This window comes from Leopardus geoffroyi, chromosome C2 (genome assembly GCF_018350155.1).
Source record: "Leopardus geoffroyi isolate Oge1 chromosome C2, O.geoffroyi_Oge1_pat1.0, whole genome shotgun sequence".
NCBI lineage: Eukaryota > Metazoa > Chordata > Mammalia > Carnivora > Felidae > Leopardus > Leopardus geoffroyi.
In genome coordinates, this window is record NC_059333.1 from 119392203 (window position 1) to 119405266 (window position 13064).

Genomic DNA, 13064 nt, shown 5'->3' on the forward strand with positions numbered 1-13064 from the left:
AACTTGTTTTGAACCATTTAAATTGCCAGGCAAAAAATGGCACCAAATCTCTGGATCTGGCACACGCACACAAGGGCACAGTGAGCACACAGGTCGGGGTAATGAAACTGGACACTGGTAAGAAGAGTTCAGCCAGAATAGCTGACAAATTGGTGAAGATCAAATGCAGACTGTGCAACAGCGGGAAATCTCTAAGAGGCCAAGAAATTGACAAGTCCAGACCTTTTTGCAGGTTCTTATTCTATTAATGGCACCAGGTGCTCACAGAAAAGACTGGACACAGACCCAGGAAATGAGGCAGCCCAATGGGAAGAGAACAACAGCTATGTGAGAGGGAAAGGCATTCCACGAAGGTCCCTCTGTGCTGCACAACCTTCCTAGGGCTGTCATAGCAAAGTGCCACAAACGAAGTGGCTTCAACAACAGAATTTTTTTCTCACAGTTCTGGAGGCTACAAGTCTGAAATCAAAGTATCAGTTGGTTGTTCTTTCTGTTGACTGTGAAGGAGAATATCACTTATGCCTTCCTCTTAGCTTCTGGCAACTTTGGCATTCCTTGGGCTGTAGACACATCCCCCCAATATTTGCCTTCAGGTTCACATGAGGTTCTCCCTTTGTGCACCTTTGTGTATCTATTTTTTTTCCTTTTTATTTTTATTTTTATTTTTTTTTTCAACGTTTATTTATTTTTGGGACAGAGAGAGACAGAGCATGAGCGGGGGAGGGATGAGCGGGGGAGGGGCAGAGAGAGAGGGAGACACAGAATCGGAAACAGGCTCCAGGCTCTGAGCCATCAGCCCAGAGCCCGACGCGGGGCTCGAACTCACGGACCGCGAGATCATGACCTGGCTGAAGTCGGACGCTTAACCGACTACGCCACCCAGGCGCCCCATTTTTTTCCTTTTTAAAACGACAGGAGTCATATTGGATCATCGCCCACTCTAATGACCTCACTTTTCCTTTTTTCTTTTTTTTTCTTTTTTTTTTTTTTTTTTACTTGTGTAAAGATCCTATCTCCAAATAATATCACATTCTGAGAGAGAGGGAGTTAGGACTCCAACATATGTTTTAGGAGGAACAAAATTCAACTCATAAATGTCTCTGTATACACTATATACACTATAGAACAAAAGCTTTAATTTGGCGGGGGGAGCAGGCAAGAAGAATTGTTGTCCTTAGAGCACTAGCAAAAATTTATTACAACTGGGAAAAGGAACAAGAAAACAATTCGACTTCTGGATGAGAGGCAGTACTATGTGCTGAGCCCACAACTGTGGCTGAGAGAGGGATAAGGGAACTGACACAACCACATGCCTCTACCCAGTGACACGGTGCATGGAAGACTGAGGCTTTGGTCAGGGAAGCTATGGGCACACCCCACCACAAGCCAAGAAGCGGCAAATGACAAGTGACAGCAGAATAGTGCTTAAAGAGGGGCAGGACAGGAACAACAACATGTACAGTGGCTTTCGTTAAGGCACAGTGCAAACTGAAGATCTACACCTCAGAATAAAACACACATTTCTTTAGTAAACCATCCTCCACCCTACACTTAATCTATCTCTACAGAAACGTAATATCTGATATGCAGTGAGAGTAACCATAGCAACAATAACACCAAATCTACTCCAACTTCTAAATATATTAAATGAAACCCTGCTCTAAAGGTCTACAGAAGGAAAAGTACACACATACCTGGATATGAGAATTCTCTCAGTCTCTGATGACCCACAAAAAATGTCTGTCCTTCATCCAAAAATTATGAGGCACAAAAATACAAAAAACAAACAAACAAACAAACAGAGCTTGAAGAGACAAATTGGTCATAAGAATGAGACTCAGATACGACACAGATGTCAAAGAATCTAAGAATTTCCTAACTATTATTAGAAAGTTTAATATTTAAGGCGCTAATGGAAAAGGTCAGCAACATGCCATATCATTTGGTATGCAAAGTATCATAAAAATCAATGGAATTCAAAATATTAGCAAGGAACAATTGAAATTTAAATCTTCTTTTAAAAAATACCATTTAAAAGAGCACCAAAGGGATGGGGGTGAAGAAACAATGGAAGGAATGCAAGAAGGCAGGCAAGAAGAAAATTGTCCTGACTGAATCGTGTCTCTCCAAAAACTCGTATGTTGAAGCCCTAATTCCAGTACTTCAGGATGTGACTGTAGTTGGAATTAGGGACTCTGAAGAGGTTATTAAGTTCAGTTGAGGTCATTGTGGGGGCATCTGGGTGGTTCAGTAAGTTAAGAGTCTGACTCTGGATCTCACCTCAGGTCATGATCTCATGGTTCATAAGACTGGGCCCTAAATTGAGCTCCGTGCTGCCAGCACGGAGCCTGCTTGGGATCGTCTCTTCCCCTCTCTCTCTGCTTCTCCTCCAAGTGCAAACACGGGGTACTCTCTCTCTCTTTCTCCCTCAAGAAAAATTTAAAAAGTCAGGTCATTAGGGTGGGCCCTATTCCACTCTGACAATGGTTCCTATAAAAAAAGAGGATATTAAAACACAGACATAGACACTAGGGAATGTGGTCAGAGGAAGGGTCAGAGAAAGCAGCCATCTGAAAGACAAGGAGAGAGACCTAAGAAGAAGTCAAATTTCCTGATAGCTTTGACCTTGGACATTTAGTCTCAGAACCATGAGAGAATAAATTTCTGTTATTTAACCCACGTAGTCTGTGATATTTTTTCCCAAACAAATTAGTACAGAAGGGAAGGAAGAAAGAAAAGTAAAAGCAAAAGAAATGCCAGGATATAAATCCAACAAATTATCTGTAGAATCTGTACTCTAAAAGTGTGATGAAACACAGGAAGAAATCAAAGACTACTAAATTAATGGAGTAAGATACTATATTCCTAGACTGGAGGCTCAAAGGTTAAAATTAAGGCTTAATTATTTAATTGATTAAAATTATTATAAAGAGTCCAATTCTACCCAATTTGATCTATAGATTCAACACAATCCTAATCAAAGTTCCAGTTGTGTTTTATAGATTTTAACAGAAAATTCTAAATTGTTTATAGAAAAGCAAACTGCTAAATAGGTAATATAATTTTGAAAAAGAACAAAGTTGGAGGATTTCATTACCTGGTTTATGTAGGTCAATATAAGAGAACAGGATCCAGAAAACATACACATACATGCATGTGCATGCATACACACATATACACACACAGTAAGAGTCAATGACTTTTTTAACAAATGTGCAAAGACAATTGAAAGAAACAACAGTTTTTTAGCAACTGATGCTGGAACAGTTAGACATCTATAGCCAAGAAAAATGATTCTGGACTCATTGTACATTATACAAAAATTAACTCAGAATGGATAATAGACCTGAATGTCAAACATAAAGCTATAAAACTTGCAGAAGAAAGCCTGTGTGATCCTGACTTACACAAAGAGCTTCTGAATACAGCACTAAGAACATAAATTGTAAAAGAAAAAAAAAAAACATGGTGAATTGGACTTACTAAAAATCAAAAACTTTTGCTGTGTGAAAGATATTAATCAATAAATTGAAAAACATTCCACAAACTTGGAGTAAATATTTGTATATTATATATGGGAAATAAATGGTATCTGGAAATTATAAGGAACTCACAAAATCCAGGAATGAGAAAAAGAAAATAATTAAAAATTCAACAATTAAAAGACTTTTTCAGGGGAGCCTAAGTAGCTCAGTTGGTTGAGTCTCCAACTCTTAGTTTTAGCTCAGGTCATGATCCCAGAGTCATGGGATCGAGCCCTGCATCATGGAGCATGGAGCCCGCTTGGGGTTCCCTCTCTCCCTCTGCCTCTCTCCCCCACTCGCACTTTCTCTCTAAGATAAAAAGAAATAAAAGTAAAGTTTTTTTTTTCTTTTAAATAGGCAAAAGGTCTCAGAGAGGATACCAAAGAGGATATATGAATGCCAAAAATAAACAAGCAAACAAAAACACATTCGTGAAAAAAAAAGTTTAATACCTTGTGTCATTTAGGAAATAAAAATTAAAACTATAATGAGATAATGCTATACACCTATTAGGATGCTAAAAACCTAGCAATAACAAGCGCTTGCTAGGATGCAAAGCAATTGGAACTCTCACACATTAGTAGAAATGCAGAGTGATACCCCCTTTGAAAAATACTTTGGCAGTTTCTTAGACAGTTTTCACTTCATCACCCAGCATTACACTCCTGGGTTTTTAACCCAAGAGAAATGAAAATTTATGTTCACATAAAAACCTGTATGCCAATGTTTACAGCAAGTTTATTCATAATTTCCAAACACATCAAAGCGTTTTAACTGGTAAATAGATGAGCATACTGCGATATATCCATATAATAGAATTCTACCCAATAATAAAGACTGAACTCTCGATGAATACAAGAGCATTAAATGAAACTTAAATGCATCTTGCTAAGGAAAAAAGGCAAATCCAAGAGGCTACATATTGCATGATTTAATTAATATACTGTGGAATAGCAAACTATTAGGAGAAAAACAGAAAAGCAGTTGTCAATCTACTGGGTGAGGGGAAGGTTTGTTTCAAGGTAACATAGGGGGACATATGAGGTGATGGAACATGGTTTGTGTGGAACTGCAATAGTGAATATATAACTGTATGTATTTCTCAAAATACATAGGACTGTATACCACAAAAGATGAATTTTGTTATATATATCTACCATTTTTTTAAGTATATGGTCGAGCATCTGGCTCACCCAGTTGGAAGAACATGCAACTCTTGATCTGAGGTTCGTGAGTTTGAGCACCATGCTGAGTGTGGAAATTACTAAAAAAAAAAAAAAAAAAAGTAGACAGAAAAAAAATAAACTCATTTCAAAAACATAGTATATGGAGTTCAGCTGGTATACAGACCTTTATATGTGAATCTAACTGAAAAACAAATCGATCACTTAACCACACTGAAAAGTATTAGGAAGAAAGGAGCTGATCTAACTGACTTGGGAAAACAGTGCTTTGGCAGGACAATGTAAAGTTAAGATAAGAATAACTTTATATAAATACATTACAGTTATAAAATTTGTTCTTAAAATAGTACAGGTTATGAGGAATTCTGTAACTATTGTATTTGAATATTACATTTGAAAAAATAAATTAAGATATTACAGATAAGGAGAGCCGTTTTTTTTAATTAACAAAACTTTTTTAAAGATACAAACAAAGAAATTAAAAGGGTTAGAATTAACCCTTTCAGGTCAACTGGAGTTGAAGTATCAATACATAGTCACATAAAGAGATAGAGAAATACAAAGACATAGAAATAAATTTAGGTATGTATATCCACACAGCTTACTGTATGATTGTATATATAACTTATCTACTAAGTAAGAGAGGATGAAAGCAGTGACCCTCCATTCGAAATGAAAAAACACAGAACTCATGATCTTCGTTTCTAAGTGCTATATTCCAATAATAACTGCCAAGGCTCTTTGGAGACGTAGTTGATTCCACAGTTGGGGTACGAATAATACAAGATAAATCTGAGGCATCTTCTGATTTTCTGGTGCCAGAAAGTAAGGAAGTGCTTACAAACAAAAGGTGTGGAGGCATATCCAAAGAGCACAAGAGCCAGCACGAAGAGCTCCCTATGGACAAAGTTGTAATAATCTGAGCAAAAAATAAATAACCATGTTTTGGGCTGTATACCAAATAGTAAAATAGCCCAAAATCAGCACTAACATAACGACTGAGTCAATAAATGAATAATCATGACGATTTTTCTTTATATAAGCCCAATTAATAAATGCAGGAGAAATTAAAAAGATGGAAAAAATCACTATTAGAATATGACAATAATAACTGATGAAGGCAAGATCCCATCAATGGATGCTGAAATTAGTAGGAGAGAATTTAAGCAGAAACAAGATATGTAGTTAGTCTCAGTATCCCCTGTAAAATATTTAACAATTAGAAAAATAGAAAAATTACTGTGGAGAATTCTGGCAGATCCCACCTTATTAGTACCACCAGTAATACATAGGTATGTTATATAATCCCTGATATGACACACTAAAAAGGGAACATAGCTTTTTTGTATTCTGCCCAACAGTTCATTCTCTCAATGTAATCATAAGAAATTATCAGGCAAAACCAAACTGAGATACATTCTGCAAAATAATCACTCAGTGTTCTTCACTAATATCAAGGTCTTTTAAAGATGTGGACAGAGTAAGGAACTGTCTCAGATTGGAGGAAGCAAAGGAGACATGACAAGTCGATGCAATTTGGGACCTTGGAAAAGAAAAAAGGACATTAGTGGGCATGCTGATAAATTCAAATGCATTCTGTAGTTAAGATATTTTATCAGGGCTAATTTTGCGCTTTTGATAAACATTCTATAGTAATAGAAGATGTTGCCATGAGGAGAAGCTGGCTAAGTAAGGACATATGGGAAATCTGTAGAATTTTTGAGATTCCTTTTTAAGTTTAAAATAATCTCAATAGGAAAAAAAAGTAATAAGATATGGGCTCCTCCTTTTCCTTTTTCTTTCCCTTCCCTTCTCTTGGGAGTGGCTACAGGGCCAGAACCTAAGGAGTCAGCCAACCCTGTGATGAAGTGAAGTGACGAAATGGCCACTGGGACTAAGGTATGGCACACCAATGATGAGCTTCAGCTCTCTTCAGTTCTCCTCCAGCTATACCACACCTTACCATTATTTATTCAGGTCTACCTTGATTTACTGTCCTTCACTGTATTGCGCTTTGTAGATATCGTGTTTCTTTACAAATTGATGGATTATGGTAACCCTGCAATGAGCAAGTCTATCAGTGCCATTTTTTCAACAACATTTGCTCACTCCATGTATCACATTTTGGTAAATCTCACAATATCTCAAACTCCTGCATTATTATTATATTTGTTATGATGACCTCTGATCAGTAATCAAGATTCACTAAAAACATAGGTGACAGCTAGCATTTTTTTAGCAATAAAGTATTTTCTAATTAAGATCTATAGTTCTTTTTAGACATGATACTATTTATTACACACTTCACAGACTATAGTATGGTGTAAACACATAACTTTTATAAGCACTGCATAACCAAAAATTTATTTGACTCATTCTATTGCAATATTCACTTTATTGTGGTAGTCTGAAACCAGATCTTCTAATTTTAGCTCTTTGACTTGAGTTTAGGATACCTGCTAGAACCCACCTATTATTGAAAACTTCCAAACGTAAGCCTCAAATTGAGAATTCCATATGATGACGATCTCCCAGTTCACTTTAGGGAAATGCGTGAGAATCTCTAATGACACCTCTCCATCTTCTAGAACTTTTATTTTAAACCTAGAATTTCCATTTTAACTTTCATTTTACACTCAGGAGATGGAGTTACATGTCCCTGTTAACAAGTGAAATACGTAGGTAAAATGAAAGTTTTAGCTAAGATTTCACAATAATATTGCATATGCAAATGAGTTGTGGTCCTCCATGGCCAGCAGGTAATGTGTGGACAGGAACCAGTTAGATAAGTCTTTATTCATTTAGTTAGTTTCATTTATTTTTGAAAGAGAGAGACAGAGACAGAGTATGAGTGGGGGAAGGGAAGAGGGAGAGGGAGACACAGAATCCTAAGCAGGCTCCAGGCTCTGAGCTGTCAGCACAGATCCTGACTTAGGGCTCAAACTTACAGACTGTGAGATCATGACCTGAGCCAAAGTCGGACGCTTAACCAAGTGAGCCACCCAGGCGACCCCCAGTTAGACAATCTTAAACCTTACCTATATTTCATTTATAAGTATTTCCAAAGAGTAGAGAGAGAAGGCCATTTGTGGAGGGAGGTTTTGAGGGAATGACTAGTACATAAAAAGAATGTCTGCTCCTCACAGCAAACCATGTGAGAAGCACTTAAATGGATCCTTTGGGAGAACCCAATATGTGTCCCTGTAGTTGAAGGACAGAGTGGATTGGTCCCTGTCAGCAAGAGATTTGGGGATGAATTCTTCTCATGGACCAGATGTGGCCAAGTGTAAGGAAAAGTCATATGCAGTCATTTTAGGCCCAGATAAGCCACCTAGAGAGCCATAGGGTCATCAGCAGACAGAAGCTAAAGGTGTTGTCAAATACACAATAGACTGTGGAACTATAGACTATAGACTGTATAAATGACAATCGACAGTAGAAATAACTTCATTTGGGTCAAGGAAGCTGTAGGTGAAGTAGCCCAGTGAAAGGAAATCTCTAAAGAACACACCTACTAGAGCTATCTCTAACGACCACTCAGACTTAGAGAATATGACTCCAGCTCACAAGACAGCCATAACGACTTCTCACCTCCTCTCTGTTCATGCTTCCCAAACTCTATCACCTGACCTGAAGTATCTGAAGCCATACCCAACAAGCTGGATAGGATGGACAAAAACTGACAGTCTATGTGGGAATAAAAAAAGAAAACAAAACAAAAAAGAAACCACATATGTCCCCATTCTCCTACTACCAGTTCCCTATTTGTGATAGGCCACGGATAATGGAAGAAATAAGACACCATTAAACCAAGAGTTTTGTCTTCTCCAAGGGACTGGACATTTTAATTATGGAAAGGAGAACCTTGTATCAATTGATAATGGTCAGAAAAGACATAAGACTTCCTCTAATTTTTAATCAAAGGGCAGACAAAACTTCCCTCACTGAATGAATGTAAAATTTCAATGGAGATAAAAAGAGTACATTTTATTATTTATCCTGTGAGGTATGCTTGTTTAAATGATTAGTCGTTTATGGGGCACACTGGGTGGCTCAGTCACTTAAGTGTCTGATTTCGGCTCAGGTCATAATCTCATGGTTTGTGAGCCCGAGCCCCGCGCCAGGCTCTATGCTATCAGCTCAGAGCCTGGAGCCTGCTTTAGATTCTGTGTCTCCCTCTCTCTCTGCCCCTCCCCCACTTGTGCTCTGTCTCTCTCTGTCTCTCAAAAAATAAATAAAAGTGAAAAAAATTTTTAAATGATTAGTCATTTAGGTATTTATATAGATACAAATATTATTATTGAAATCTAGGCAAAGAAAAAATAAATATTAGTCATTATTTATAACAGAATATTAAAAATAATAATTTAAATGAATTCCACAGAAAAAAAGGAGTTTAAAAAAGATGTGTTATATGACAATTTTATACCAGTAAAAATCAAGTTTAATTTAAATACCCCTAAAATTGGTTTAATATGTGATGAAAGCTGATTAAAACATTGCTCTTTAAATGAGCACACTACCTTTGGAAATACTGAGGAATGAAAGAATTACTTGGAAGGTAAACTGTACCTCCTTAGGAAAGATTACTTTGGTTTCCTCTTTAGTGTCCCTCATGTAACTGATAAGAAGAAAGATTCTACTAGAGAAAGATGTGATGGGAACCCAGACCAAGCCAAGGGTTCTTTCTATGAGGATGCAATAAACAGAAGCATGCTTGGGAATGGAAAGTAATTCAGAGGCCTGGAACTTGGGAAGTAAAGCCAGAAAGACTTGATCTGCAAAGAGTGAGGAATTTGAAAAGAGTACCACAGACACTGGGGACAAAATAATGATATCTATTTAGAAGACAACAGAATGCTAAGGGCATATTGGATTAGGGTAAAAATAGAGACTGAATGCCAGTCAAGGTTGACAAGGTGTCATATTTTCCAAGATGCTATAAAATTGTGAAGAAAAGCAATGTCTTTGTAAATAAAGAATGGAAATGTGGATGTGAGGTTCAAGATAAAGGTCATAGGCTATAAATTAGATATGGGTTATACCTGAAGCGATAAAAATAGCTGTCATAAGCCAGTACATGTGAATGTAACAGAAGAGGAATGTAGAGCAGAACTTTGGAAATATCAGCCCACAAGGCAATGGCAGGAAAAAAAGGAAGAGAGAGAAAAATTAAGAACAAGAACTAAAAAAGATCAGTCAGTACAAGCCAAATATGAGAACATCAGGAAGGTCAGATTCAGCTGAAAGATCAATCAAGAGGAAAGACTGAACAGGTCACTGGAATTGGCAATTCAAAGCTCACACACAATATTAAGGGCAACATTTTCAGGGACTTAATTTCCTCAATTTAAACACTGGGACTAGTTGAAATAAACTTTAATGCTCCCTTCAGCAATAATAATTCTGTTCTCTGGGATCTAGGTTCTGAATGTAATTTGAATTACGGAATGTCTTAATTATATGGTTCCTTTCAATTGCACAAGTGATATATTTAAACATTACCACGACAATTGACCATATGTACATGTCTGTATGTATGTACCCTCAACATGTTTAGTTTATATAAAATTATTTGGCAGGGGGTGACCTCAAGGGTAATGAAAATCATATCATCATTCTGTTTTTATTAGAGAGATCTCCTGCAATAGCCTAGTCAAAATTTAGTATTAGTCTTTTTTTTTATAAAACAGATTGGTGAGAAATAAGAAATATAGTTAAACTTAAGATAATCTTTAATAACATGCTGTAAAGTCCTTCCTAACAGTATCTGATTATAGATAAATAAATAGCATTTAAAAAATGTGCATTTAATTTTTCAAATTACATTTATGTGGTTATCATGTTTTTGAAGACACCGGCACTATTTATTATTGAGGCAGAAACTGATTCTATTGAGTCAGGCATAAGTTTTGCCATTTTGTATTAATAATCTGATGCTTCCTACTCAATTCATTTCAACAATAGTCATTTTCCATTATGAACTAATGATAATTGCTTATTAGTTCCCTTTATTACTCTCATAAATATAATATTTGTGATATTTAGCATATCAAATGCAAGATGAATTTTAAATATTCCACATAGAAAGGCTCAGAATTGAGAGGTTTCTTTATTCTTGGAATGATTTATTATGGAGTTTATTCTGATACAATTGCTTTGGGTACTTTCTAATACATTCCTCCTTTTTATGTGTAGATTTTTGATAGGTTATCCTACTATAAATATTTAATTAAGATACTGGTGGGTCTTATGCCAAGTGAAATAAGTCAGACAGAGAAAGATAAATACTGCATGGTATGACTTATTTGTGGAATTTAAAGAAGAAAAAGAATGGAATGGTTGTTGCCAAGAGCTGGGGGACTGGGGAAAGAAGGAGATATTGGCCAAAAGTTACCAACTTTGAGTTATCAGATGTCCAGTTTCTGCTAATCTAATGTACAACATGATGCCTTAACAAAACTGTATTGTATACTTGAAATTTGCTGACAGCAGATCTCCAAAAAAGCATGTTCACCAAAAAAATAAAATAAATAAATAAATAATAACCATGTGAGGTGATAGATGTGTTAATTAACTTGATTTGGGTAAATATGTATAGCAAATCATCACATTGTACATTTGAAATACATGTCATTTCACAATTATACCTCAATAAATCTTGGGGGATAAAAATATTTAATTAATTTAAAACATTTAAAAATGGACTTTTATACCAACATCTCAATTTGTAATTTATTTGAAAAATTGGAAGGTCTGGGACGGCCACACGAGGGCTACGGTCTCCTGGCTGATGGAGCTGAGAAGAGAAGGTAAGTATTCTGAAGTTCAAAATCCCCACCAGGCCCTGTCTGTTTATTTAACCCATGTAAGCTGGCCAGTGAAGGCAGAGGGATTTTAAATTTCTAATCCCTGATTAAAATGTGTTACATTTACTTTCAATCCAGCTTTATCTTTGAAAGTTTACTTATTTCAAGCTGAGTGAGAATTTGTAGTTTAAGTCTGTCACAATATATCTAATTGAGCCTGATATATGCTGCTACATTTAAATTTTATCTAAATTCTGCAGTTCTCACAAACCCTATAATAAATGTCTCTTCCTTTGTTTGGTGAGATGTCCCTGACTTCTGATGTACAGTTTTTCCGGTTGCAACATATTGAAAGCCCTATATTTAAGTCACTTCCAAAGGTATTTATTAAGAACCTGTTGAACAAATGCATAGTAAAATGCCGGAAGAGCATTACTGGGTGGTAATCAAGTCAAACAATTTTCCTATTAAAGTATATCAACACGTAGAGTAGAAAAAGTGCTTGCAAAACATGAAAGGGAACTTATAGAGTTTCATCATGTATTAAAATGTCCTGTAGTGCAGTAGTATTTAATCTATGTGCCAACCCTATCTATAGCCTATAGGTTGGTGAAAAAGTTCTATATGGAATTTCCAGAAAGCATTTTGTAGGAATGTCAGCAGAAAAACTAAATAATCATTGCCGTAATAATAAATGCTCAGTTGGCCAAGAGTTTCTTCTATTATCTTAAAGTTTTATCACAAATATTTGTTTCCTGTGATTAAATGACTTCATGTATTAAAAAGGTTTTCAGTCGAAGTTTTTATGTCCCCCAATGGGCATTTGGGAATGCTGCTTAGTGAACAAGTGGCACACATACATAATACATGCAATGAGTGGGCCAGCGCACTAAAGACAGAATTATCACACTCAAATACCAAATGTGTCCCCATATGAAAACACAGAACTAACAAGGCATGGGCTTGGCTTCTCATAGCAGTTTTGCAACTTGGCAAATGACTTTCTCTCTAAGTCATAGCTTTCTTATGCGTTCCAAGGAGAATACCTTCCTGTTCTTTGTCCTTGATTGGCTTATCTAGAAAACATTAATATCTTCCTTATATGTGTGTGTGTATACACATATATGTATGTACATAGTGCATGTAGCATATGTGTATACATGTATATATGTGTATTTTCTTTTGCACGAATTATAAACTCAAATTAGATTTTCAATTTCTTGAAGACATAAACCTGGAGATATATAAATATATACAATAATACATTAGGGGCAAAAACTGTTGACAATTATTAAGTGCTCAAATACGCAAGGAATCTATGCATTCGCACTCATATGTACTGTCCTAGGAGTACAATTTCTTCCTTCAATGGAGAAGATATTTATCATTTTCTCTAATATCACATTTTCATTACTTTTTCATAGTTTTTCTATATGTTAAAATAATTATTAGAAAATAATTTATGTTTACAAATCTGTGATTTCCATAAAATGACAATGTATTAATAATGGGTAATGCACTGTTCTAAGGTTAGTAAGAAGGACAAT